Source organism: Grampus griseus (assembly GCF_964374135.1).
Source record: "Grampus griseus genome assembly, chromosome: 13".
NCBI lineage: Eukaryota > Metazoa > Chordata > Mammalia > Artiodactyla > Delphinidae > Grampus > Grampus griseus.
In genome coordinates, this window is record NC_139007.1 from 17,354,272 (window position 1) to 17,366,641 (window position 12,370).

The 12,370-nt window shown below is 39.8% G+C and overlaps 1 protein-coding gene across 1 annotated transcript in view; it reads left to right on the forward strand.

Moving 5' to 3' along the window:
- The first annotated feature begins 896 nt into the window (after positions 1 to 896).
- DOP1A (DOP1 leucine zipper like protein A) overlaps positions 897 to 12,370 on the forward strand; it is a 109,920-nt gene continuing 98,446 nt past the window's right edge. The window contains exon 1 of the mRNA XM_082668611.1: positions 897 to 983. The gene's annotated coding sequence lies outside the window, so the exon portion shown is untranslated. The remainder of the gene's footprint in view (positions 984 to 12,370) is intronic.

Below are 12,370 nucleotides of genomic sequence, written 5' to 3' on the forward strand. Positions count from 1 at the left end.
TCAATCTGTGTCTCCCAGGCTATAGTCCTCAATTTGGCTTAAATAAAACTCTTTTTTTCTTCCTAATATATATGATATATTGGTTTATTGATTATTTCCCTCCACAATTTCGACTCCTTATGCCTTCCACCTTTAATTCTCAAAGCTATTAAGTGCCTAAATACTGACACATTATATTGAAATATAACTTTTTTTTTTTTCTTTGTTGGCCACTCGTCTTGCAAGATCTTAGTTCCCCGACCAGGGATTGAATGTGGGCCACGGCAGTGGAAGCATGCAGTCCTAACCACTGGACCATCCGGGAACTCCCTATATACCATTCTTAACACAGCATGCTCTTCATAATTGATGTTTCATTATTTTTAAGAATTGTTATATTTTATGTATTCATGTATTTCACATTCGCAAAAGAAATCAACCAATTTTTTCACCCTACATTTTAGGCAAAAGGGTGCAATTCTTGTAACAACATGATTCTAGGGTTCTAGAATGAAAATATCTCCTTATGTGATAACAACTATTTGTCTCCTAACTTCACAAATCTTTTAACCTCTCTGTGCTTGGGGTTCCTTAATATTGAGGAATTAAACAATTGGTTAAACAATTTAAACAAATACTTAAATAATATTTAAAAGCTATTTTCAACTCCTAGCATCCCTTCCATCTCTCCACCCATCATGATGGGGCTGGCGCGTGGAAAACACCTGCTACACCCCTTTCCAGGTCCACTCCCTCAATTGGTGGTGATGGGCCGCTTCCCCGACAGTCCGCTTGAGGGCGCTGTGGCTACAGCTAGCGCCGGGAGGCAAGGAGCGGACCGGGGGCGGGGATCGAGGGCCGAGGACGTCGACGCCGGCGTGGGCGCGAGCGCGAGCGCGGTGCACGCCGGGAGCTGTCACTAGGCCCTCCGGCTCCCGGCCTCCGTGTCGCTGCCGCGGTTGCCAGGAGAGCGGCGCCGGCAGGAAGCGGCCGAGCCCCGACAGGTAACAGCGTCCCCGCCCCCAGCGCGGTCGCGAGGCCGGCCGCCGGCCCCGAGAGGCCTGCTTGGCCGGGCTCGTTCCCGAGCCGCCGGGACGCCCCGCGGGTCGGCTGTTGGGTTGGGGGATGTAGCTGCCCCGGCCCCGCCTGAACTCGCGAAGCCGGCCGGCCGGCCGCCCTCTGGTTTCCGTGGAGGCGGGAGCTGCGCGGGGACCGGCGGGCCGGGGCTGGCCGGCGGCGCCGCGAGGAAGGCCGGGGCCGGCGGGGCCGGAGCGTCGGGTGACCGGGTAGAGCCTCCTGCGCAGGGGCCGCGCGGTGCGCGAGGTTGGGGTGGAAGTCGCACCTGTGCGATGAGAGCGCGCGGATGCACTTCTGTGTTGGCGGAATCGAGGCTTCTTGCGGCCTCTTGCATCTGGGGGGTTGGTTTAGGATTGAGGAGACACAAATGCCCGCCCTGGTTCATATTACATGCGGGGGGGGGGGTGTTGGAAAGGAGTGTAGAAGTTTATTAGAGGAAGTCATATCAGTTATAAGGAAGTTGTTAACAATCATCACCTTTGATTCCCGAGACTTTTAAAGTTGCAACATAACAATAGTCGCTTGTTCGGTCTCCATTCTCGGAGGGGGAAGGGGAGTGGCACACAACTACTTTTTTTTAAAGCAAAGTAATTTGTGTTTTGATTATTCTTACACTTTCTTAGAGTTCTGTGGAGTTTGAGAAATATAAAGATTGGAAAAATCTGATTTGGAGATTGCAGTTAAAGCAATCAAAACTTTTTTTGTGATTACAGAAAAGATAGGAAACTAAGTTTTCGCCTGGGAAATAAACCCCGAACTATCGAAACACAAAATCCTTCAATTTCGATGTTGTTGGCTGTCTTGATGTAGACATAAGATCTCGCATTTTACTGTGGATAACATATGTTAGCTTTATGTTGTAAGTAACTCTCCACCTGATAAACAGCAGTGATTTTTGTTGAGCTGACAAGTTATAACGAGAGTAAATTAAAACCAGTTGTAGTACAAATGGTTTATTTTAAAGTGATTACTTTCAGCCACTCTGAACTAAATCATTACCCAGAATTACGAAACAATAGATCTCCAGGTGACCCTGATTATCAGGAACCCGAGACTCAAAGAATTAAAAACATCTGAGTTAATACACAAACCTGGAAATGTAACACCATAACCAAAATATTAAATGTAAAGTAAATGTTAATTAAATGTTTGACTATAGGAGTCCTATTTTGACTCAAAGGAGTCCTATTTAATAGTTAAACTAGTGGAAAGAACTCTTGCCTGGGAAGGAGAGATTTCATTCAAGTCCTTTTTTCTCCTGATGACCAGGTGTGATCTCTCTAGGCCTCAGATTTGTCATCTGTTTAAGGGAATTTCATAGGTTCACATTTTTCCAAACTGTTTCCCCTGAACACCATTCTGAATCCATTAATACTCTTACTGCCCCAAAACAGTGTTCCATGGCAAATAATTTGGGAGCACATTGGTTTACATCAGGCTTAACTTCTGATTTACTTTTAACCGCAAGACTTCTCAAAACCTTTACTACTGTACTAATACGCACGTACACTTCCAGGGTGTAAGCTTCCCAGGGAAGATTATCCAAGCATTTCCTAAACTTACCGGGCCAGAGAGCACATTTTCTCATGGCCAACCTGTTAACGTCTCCTAGGGTGTATTTACATAGAACCCAATTGGAAAATTACTGTAGTTGAGCTGAGTCCCCTTTCAGCTCTAAAATTCCCTACATTGTATGCTTCTATGGTGTTCAGATTAAGCTTGGTGGCAACTCACTGGACCAAAGGGCTTATATGTGCCTTAGTAGGATATTGAAGATTCACATAGTTTTCTGTGAACCTTAATGCTTTAATTTATGGCGGAAGAGTATCATCTTTTTTCTGGTCTCTTGATGCTTTTCTATAACTAATTAATTCAAGTTTGGAATTTGATTTTATGGTCAAGTTATTGATTTTATTAAGAATGGCATTATAAAGTTCCAAAAGTAAAGACTTGTTGATGATTGCATTGTTTTTTTTTTTTACAGTGATTCCACTTTCTAGTCGTGAATTCTTAACCTATGAAATGTGATAAAAGCCACTTGAAATGTACTTAATAACTAAATAATTTTAAGAGCTTAGATCATTGAAAAGAGTTAAAGGTTAGGGGCTTCCCTGGTGGCGCAGTGGTTGAGAGTCCGCCTGCTGATGCAGGGGACACAGGTTCGTGCCCCGGTCCAGGAAGATCCCACATGCCGCGGAGTGGCTGGGCCCTGTGAGCCATGGCCGCTGAGCCTGCGCGTCTGGAGCCTGTGCTCCGCAACGGGGGAGGCCGCAGCAGTGAGAGGCCCTCTACCGTGCCAAAAAAAAAAACAGAGTTAAAGGTTAAAATGTAAATACTAAGGCAGTTATTTCTAAATTGCTTACAAACAAGGTCTGTGTTGAATACAATCTCAAATCACTTTGCTAAATTCCCTCAGGTGTCAGTAGCACAACACAACCTGTGTGGCTACTTCTGTCTATTCTTTGTTACTTTGTTAGGGGTGAGTACTGTTAATGTGCTCCTTTGTTTGAGGGGGAGGGGAACAGTACATTTAATTATAATAGGTAAGCCTTAATTCAGGTAAGTTCTGTCCCTGAAATGAAACTATTAAGTATGGAGCTGCTATTTTTGTGTAATAGCTAACAGCTTTTGAAATTTTATTATATGAAAATAAGTACTTTTGATCCCCCTGTCTGAATTGGGATTTCCCTTCTCCTGATTGTGTTTACCTCCCCTTCCCAAACTATCCAAGCCTGAAACCTCAATGATTTTCTTTGCATAGGTCAAAGATACGGTATCACACTTATCAAGGAAAAATTTACATGTAATAATGTGCACTCGTTTTATGTGTACATTATATACACACCCATGTAACCACCACCACAGTCAAGATTTAGAACATGTCGCACACCACTCAGGCCTGTATTGTTATGCTTTTGTTCTCTTTGAATGTTCTCCCTGTCTCTGCATGTCTAAATCATATCTGTTAAGTTCTAGCTTAAATGCCACCTTGTCTGTGAATCCTTTAATTGCCTCATTTTGAAGTAATTACCTTCTTTTCTGACTTTCCTGTTTACATTTCTTTGAACATTTTTTCTGTCCTTCAAGATGGCAAAACCAGCGGCATGCTTATAATAGGCAGTTATATTTGTTGACCAAATAGAAAGTGTAGTATTTCTCAAACTTGACTAAGTCATTCTTATATCATCTTCAGAATTTTGGCCATATCTGCATACTTCCTGTATACTTACTTTTTTCATATTTATCAATATAACTATTAACATAATTTTAAAGGAAACTTGAAGTAACCACCGTAAATAAAAAGCAGGTATCTGAGATTTCCTGATGTAGTCAGAGGAATTGAAAGAGAATGAAGGGAGAAGAACTTCCTCGCTTGATTTAGTGTCACTTAGCCTTGTCCTTGGGCCCCATAAAATCTTCTCCCATCTGATTGGTGGTCAAAATTTGGGAGGTACTGGCTTAATCAGGGCCTGAGAATTCCTTAGAATTTTATCTGTGAAAGAACTGGGAAATAAAGCCTCAGTTGCAAATTAAAAGGTGTACTGAGTTTCATCTTTGTATTGCATTTTTAAAGTCAAATAGGATCATTATTGAATCGGTAAATGTCTATTTTCTTCAAAAATGTTTTTAATATTAGTAATTACTTTTACAAATAAAACATCTTTTTGTTATTATGGTACATTAGCTTTAAGATAAACCTTTGACTGTAGAGAAATAAATCTAAATTTAAAACCAGTTAAAGCCTTTGATATGACAAAGTGATGATTGTTGATGCAAGAGTGATGAAATGTTAATAATATGTTTATCTGGCAAAGCTCCTACAATAGTAGATGAGGTAGTAAACTTAAAAGAGTCTGATAATCTCCTCTACTTCTTCCTCTCATCAATTATCAAGTTTGAGCTGTATATTTTTATTTCCATCTTGCAGGAGACATTTCCAGCCTTTTTTCTTCTGAGGTAATGAAAAATTCTCCTCTCTTAATGGAGTTTTATATGAACAGGAAAGGAAATAAATTCCCTACTCTTGTTCTATAAAATATACTTTGTATCTCAACTTGCTGACGTTATTTACCGGTATATATCTATATTATGCACCTAGTATTTAAATTGCCATTGTTTCGTGTTTATGAACAAAAAGTTAGGTAAATAGACCATTTAGTTTGGTGCTATCATTTTCCAAAAACTACTTTACCTGAGTGGTAATACTAGGTAATCTAAAGTTCTGGGATGCAACCTCAATTTGGAAATAAGACAAGAGCCCTTTGGATGATAGTTTTTATTTCATAAAAAAACCTTCACCCAAGCAAGTAGTTTCTTTCCTGTGTCTGTACTATAAAATAAAGCAGCATTATAGAAGCAGTGCAAATAAATTCTTATCATTTAAAAGTGACAGCAGACTGTAATCCGAAAAACTATAAAAGCATAGCAGGCTTAGTCCTTTGCATTATACATATAAATAGCCCTACATTTCCAGTTGCTTTTGCTTGTGCTGTTATGTTATGAAAAAACACAGTAAGGTATCAGCCAGCCGAAACCCTTAGTATATGCGTTATTGTGATCAAATTTTCCAGATAGCTTGAATTTTTTATATTATATACCATAAATGCCATCCCATTCTGTAGTTATACTTTTTGCTTATCTTCAACATGATGAAGAGTCATCACTTGGCACAATGGCTTCTCATATACACTTACATGTCTTACAGTGTGTCTCAATTTTTTTTGCGTTTCTAATTATGTTTTTTAATTGAATATTTATTGCAATATTATATAAGTTACAGGTGTACAATATAGTGGTTCACAATTTTAAGTTATACTCCATTTATAGTCATTATAAAATATTGGCTGTAGTCCCCGTATTGTACAATATATCCTTGTATATTATTCCATACATAATAGTTTGTACCTGTTAATCCCCTACCCCTGTTGTCCCTCCCCCTTCCCTGTCCCCACTGGTAACCTCTAGTTTGTTCTCTGTATCTGTGAGTCTGCTTCTTTTTTGTCATATTCACTAGTTTGTTGTACTTTTTAGATTTCACATATAAGTGATATCATACAGTATTTGTCTTTCTCTGACTTATTTCACTTAGAATAATGCCCTCCAGGTCCATTCATGTTGCTGCAAATTGCAAAATTTCATTCTCTTTTTATGGCTGAGTAGTATTCCATTGTGTTCCATACATGTACCACATCTTCTTTAACCATTCGTCTGTTGATGAACACTTAGGTTGCTTTCATATCTTGGCAATTGTAAATAACGCTGTTCTGAACATTTGGGTACATGTATCTTTTCCAGTTAGTGGGGGTTTTCCTCAGATATATACCCAGGAGTGGAATTGCTGGATCATATTTTTATGATATTGCTGGTTCTATTTTTAGTTTTTTGAGAAACCTCCATACTGTTTTCCACAGTGGCTGCACCAATTTATACTCCCACCAACAGTGTAAAAGGGTTCTCTTTTCTCCACATCCTCACCAATATTTGTTATTTGTGTTCTCTTTTTTTTTTTTTGGCTGCGTTGGGTCTTCTTTGCTGCATGTGGGCTTTCTCTAGTTTCGGCGAGTGTGGGCTACTCTTCGTTGTGGTGCGTGGGCTTCTCACTGTAGTAGCTTCTCTTGTTGCGGAGCATGGGCTCTAGGCATGTGGGCTTCAGTAGTTGTGGCTCATGGGCTCTAGAGTGCAGGCTCAGTAGTTGTGGCGCACGGGCTTAGTTGCTCCGCGGCATGTGGGATCTTCCCGGACCAGTGCTTGAACCCGTGTCCCCTGCATTGGCAGGTGGATTCTTAACCACTGCGCCACCAGGGAAGCCCCTATTTGTGTTCTTTTTGATGATAGCCATTCTGACAGGTGTGAGGTGATATCTCATTGTGGTTTTGATTTGCATTTCCCTGCTGATTAGCAATGGTGAGCATCTTTTCATGTTCCTGTTGGCCATCTGCATTTCCTCTTTGGAAAAATGTGTATTTAGTTCTTCTGCCCATTTTTAAATCAGGTTGTTTTTTTTGATGTTGAGTTGTATGAGCTGTTTATATACATTAGATATTAACCTCTTATCAGTCATAACATTTGCAAATATTTTCTCCCATTCAGTAGATTGTCTTTTTGTTTTGTGGATGGTTTCCTTTGCTGTGCAAAGGTCCCATTTGTTTATTTTTGCTTTTATTTCCTTTGCTTTAGAGACAGATCCAAAAAAAATATTGGTATGATTTATGTCAAAGAGTGTTCTGCCTATGTTTTCCTCTAGGAGTTTTATAGTGTCTGGCCTTACATTTAGGTCTTTAATCCATTTTGAGTTTATTTTGTATATGGTGTTAGAGAATGTTCTAATTTCATTCTTTTACATGTAGCGGTCCAGTTTTCCCAGCACCACTTATTGAAGAGACCATCTTTTCTCCAATGTACATTCTTGCCTCCTTTGTCATGTCACTGACCATAGGTGCGTAGGTTTATTTCTGGGCGCTCTATTCTGTTCCATTGATCTAGTTGTCTGTTTTTCTACCATAGCATACTGTTTTGATGACTGTAGCTTTGTAGTATAGTCTGAAGTCAGGGAGTCTGATTCTTCCAGCACCGTTTTTCTTTCTCAAGATTGTTTTGGCTATTTGGGGTCTTTTGTGGTTCCATAAAAATTTTTAAATTGTCCTAGTTCTGTAAAAAAATGCCATTGGTATTTTGATAGGGATTGCATTGAATCTGTAGACTGCCTTGGGTAGTATGATCAATTTAACAACATTAATAATGTTGATGTTAAACAATTTTAAAGTTTCCTTGACAGAGGTTTTTCTCCTGAGGAAAAAAAGAAAATATGGTACTTGCTTTAAAGTTAATGTCTGTCATTTTCAAAGAAGAATAAATATTTAAATGACTTCCAAACTGTATACCACCAGTTTCATAGGTGTTACATCAGTTAATCAGGATTTCACCCTTGAGCCTGAATGAGGGGTTCCAGCAGAATTACTTATCTTTTTTTTTAATGGCAACTGGCATTTTATTGGAAGGCTGTCTTCAAAATCTTTGCTCCAAGCCTACCTGATTCTATAATTTGAAGCTGCCAATTTTACGTGATCTGTTAACTGCTTTTTAAATTATGGCTTTTAAGTTATAATAGAGGTGTGGTTTAAAAAGGAATATATTATTTGAGAATAAACTTTTTAGTTTTCTTTTGCTACGTAACATTATCTCAAAATGTAGTGACTTGAAACAATATAAATCTCAGGAGAGACTGGGGAGCCGTTTGTCTCTGAGGTTCTGGCTTGAGATTTTGTGAGGTTGCAGTCATCTAAAGGTTTAATTGGGATTGGAGAACCCCCTTCCGAAGTGGCTCACTCACCTTCTGGGAAGTTCTTTCTGTTTGTTGAAGGGAGGCCTCAGTTCCTCCCACAGGGGCCTCCCCACAGGGATGCTTGAATGTCCTTTTGGCATAAAGGCTAGCTTGCCCCAGAATAAGAGATCCAAGAGACATCAGGGTGGAAACCACAATGTCTTTTATGGCCTTGTTTTCACTTCTGCAGTATTCTATTTATTGTTCACATAGGCCAGCAGTGATTTCAGGAGGAGACTACACAAGAGCTTGAGGATCATCGGAGGCCATCTTGGAAGCTAGCTACCACATCTTGTAAAGCTAGTATGTGAACATGTCACTAAGTAATAAACAGTACATATTTACTCAAAATGCAGTTTATACACAGCTTATGCTTTTAGAAAGGATATTCAGAGATTAACTTACCATGCCACTTGAAGATTACTAAACAAAGCAAGTACTTTATCAACTAAATTCTTAGTCTCCATGGTTCTTTGGGAATGATGGGATGACTGGGTTCAGATGTAACACTGAAGATACAGGTTTTATTCATTTTGATTTTCTTCTTATGAGACGAAGGAGGGGCGAAAAATGCCACATATTACACAGCTGCTATTTGATTTTCTTTAGGGATACTATTCATTCATATACCTTTAAAAAATTGAACTTATTTAATACCATAAAGAGGGAATAAATCATGTGTTTTTAAAAGTATAGAAAAAGTATGCAGTGAAAAGTCTCCGTCTCCCAGGCCCCCATCCACCCAAGTTCCCACCTGGCCTCCAGGAAGTAATCAGCTTTACTGTTGTCTTGTGTGTTCTTTCAGAGCTATATCATATGTATGCTGATTATATGAATATATATTCTCCCCTTTTTATATTAATGGTAGCATTCTGTAAACAGTATTCTGCACCTTGATTTTTTACCTCATATGTCTTAGGAACATTTTCTAAATCAATTAGACTTTATTCTTTTTACCACTGGAGTATATTCTATTGTAATTCAGTTTTTAATATTTATTGGTTATTTACTGTAGGTCAAGCACTGCTAGGAGCTGGGGATGTGAAAGCTAAAATGATAGATAAAGACTGTGTCACAGGGATTAACACCACTGGGAGTCACAGTTCGATTACAGTGAAGCAAAGTAAGTTCTATGATAGGGGAAGTACAGTGTATAGTTGGAGTCCACAGAAAGATGTATGTATGTGAATGTTGGGGAGATATAAAGGTCAGGGAAGACTTCCCAAAGAGGGTAATATCTGAGGCCTGAAGGATGAGAAGGTTCTAGCCAGGTTAAGTTATGATTCAGTGTTTCAGGCAGAAAGAGTTTTTTAAAAAGACTTTATAACATATTACAAAGCTGTAGTAATCAAAACACTGTGGTACTGGCATAAAGACAGAATAGAATAGAAAGCCCTGAAATAAACCCTGGTGTATATATGGTCAAATGATCTTTGAGAGAAAAGGAGTTGTTTAATTGGTATAGAGTTTCAGTTTCGCAAGGTGAAAAAGTTCTGGAGATTAATTGCACAATTTGAATATACTTAATAACACTGAACTGTACACTTAACAGTTGTCAGTGTGGTAAATTTTATGCATTTTTACCACAATTGAAAAAATGACATTAAACTTTTCAAAATGTGGCATATATGCATTTCCAAATACTATCCTGTAATGTAAGCCATGTTTCCAAATATTGACAAATGGTACTGTTTAAAGAATGAGCCAGGTCAGAGGGGTTGAATCAGAAGGTATTGTGCAGAGGCATAGCATTTCAAATATAGTTTGACAGAAAAACTTTAGGTGATGAAAAGGAGTACGGGGCTTATCCAGAGAAGAAATAGCATATGTAAAAGCACTGAGGTGGGGGCTTCCCTGGTGGCGCAGTGGTTGAGAGTCCACCTGCTGATGCAGGGGACACGGGTTCGTGCCCCGGTCCGGGAAGATCCCACATGTCGCGGAGTGGCTGGGCCCATGAGCCATGGCCGCTGAGCCTGCACGTCTGGAGCCTGTGCTCCGCAGTGGGAGAGGCCACAACAGTGAGAGGCCCACGTACCGCAAAAAAAAAAAAAAAAAAAAAAGGACTGAGGTGGAAGGGAGCAAGTCTTTGAACAGTTGACTAGTGTTAAAGAAAAAATATTCAGTGACACTTCTTAAGATGGTAAGGCCAACCTTATTCAGTATCATCATCATAGGTGTAGGGACCACTGCAATGGGATTTTACAGTGGAAGAGAGAGATTGGCCTCAACTCTCAGCGTGGGCACGTGGGACTTTATAGCCAAGGAGTAGTTGAGGGTCAGTGGATGGAAAACTACTCTTAAGAGGAAGCATCAGGAGTAAGAGGGGATTCTGGTTAAAACCAACCTAACAGGATTCTTGCTGCAGACAGACCAGGATGATCAGTAGTTGGAGGGTGAGGATCCTGATCAGATGTTGAGGGTGGAGGATTCTGGTTAAACTGACATAGCAGTGTTCTTGAAAAAACTATATTTTATAAGAAAGTGCACAGATGGGCCCAGGAGAAGGTTCAGACCCTGGCCAAAGTTTGGTCAAGCAAAGAATCTTTGTCACTAGGTTTTGCTTAGCTAGAACAGAAATATGTATTAAGATTGAAATCTAGGGTCTAGTTTATGAAAAGACTTTAATCATATGATTAAAAGCTTGCATGTATATACTTTCTAAGTGATTGAATGTCACAGCTGTAGCAGTGATGAGAGTACTTCCTACATGCTAAGTAAGCACTGGGCTGAAGTGCTTTTCATGGTGTATGAACTTATTTTTCTGAGCTTCCAGCAGGGAGTTATATGCTCAAACTCTTTTTTGCTGTGTAAAATTAATTGGCTGTTAGAAAGCTGAAGGTAGTGAAAGATACATGGCTATTGTACTAGTCCAGGTGGAAACTATTCAGAAGCCATGGTTAAAAGGCCATTCTGAATGATACTGTCTACCACAGTCAACTTCAGCTGAAGAAAAAAAAAGCTGAATTTGTTGATAGATTTGAATATGAGAATAGGGAATAAAGCCACAGTTCATGCTGTGTGATTGTGTGATTGGGAAGATGATGGTGCTGTTTTACTTCAGTAGTGAAGTAAAAACAAAAACAGGACGATGACGTTCAGAGAATAATAATAGCAGTGCTTGACAGGTTTCTTGTATTGGAGTGACATCCTAAAGGAATTTAACAGAGTACAGTGACTGAAACGGAAAGTAAGGAGAGTCTAATAATAATGATAACGGTTGATGGTTTTATCAGTGCTTTGGAGGGTACCTAGTTTTCATAAAGGGCCTCTGAATAAAGATCAAGCAATACCTTATTTTGGTTCTGATTCTATTAGGTGCTTCAGAATTTACCACAGTATCTACAGTTGGGCTTCCCTGGTGGCGCAGTGGTTGAGAGTCTGCCTGCTGATGCAGGGGACACGGGTTCGTGCCCCGGTCTGGGAGGATCCCACATGCCACGGAGCGGCTGGGCCCGTGAGCCATGGCCGCTGAGCCTGTGCGTCCGTAGACTGTTGCTCCGCAACGGGAGAGGCCATAACAGTGAGAGACCCGCGTACTGCAAAAAAAAAAAAAAAAAAACCCACAAAAAAACGAAGTATCTAGAGTTAATTCTCTTGCAGAGTAATAATACCTCAGCAAGGTTTTGTTCTTTCATATATGTGTTATTAATACTTTTGTTCTATTTTTACCTTAACCATAAAACGTGAGACGGAATGAACACTGGAAGAGATGTAGAAGAAGCAAGGCAGGTCTGCTGTAGGTAGTACCTCATTTTTCTCTGTGAAGTTTTCCTGATGTCCTTCAGATTAATTCTAGTCTCTTTCCTTTACCCATCAAGGGTTTTAACACTTGCAAGGCTACTTACTATGTAGCACCATTGTTTCATAGCTTTGAGCAAACCTATGTGCACAAACACACGCATGGTTTGTGTACAGTGTGAATGCTTTTTTGTAAATCCCTGTATGTAAAATTACTCAGCTAAAGTGTTGATGCCTCCCTGCTTGTGTAGTATT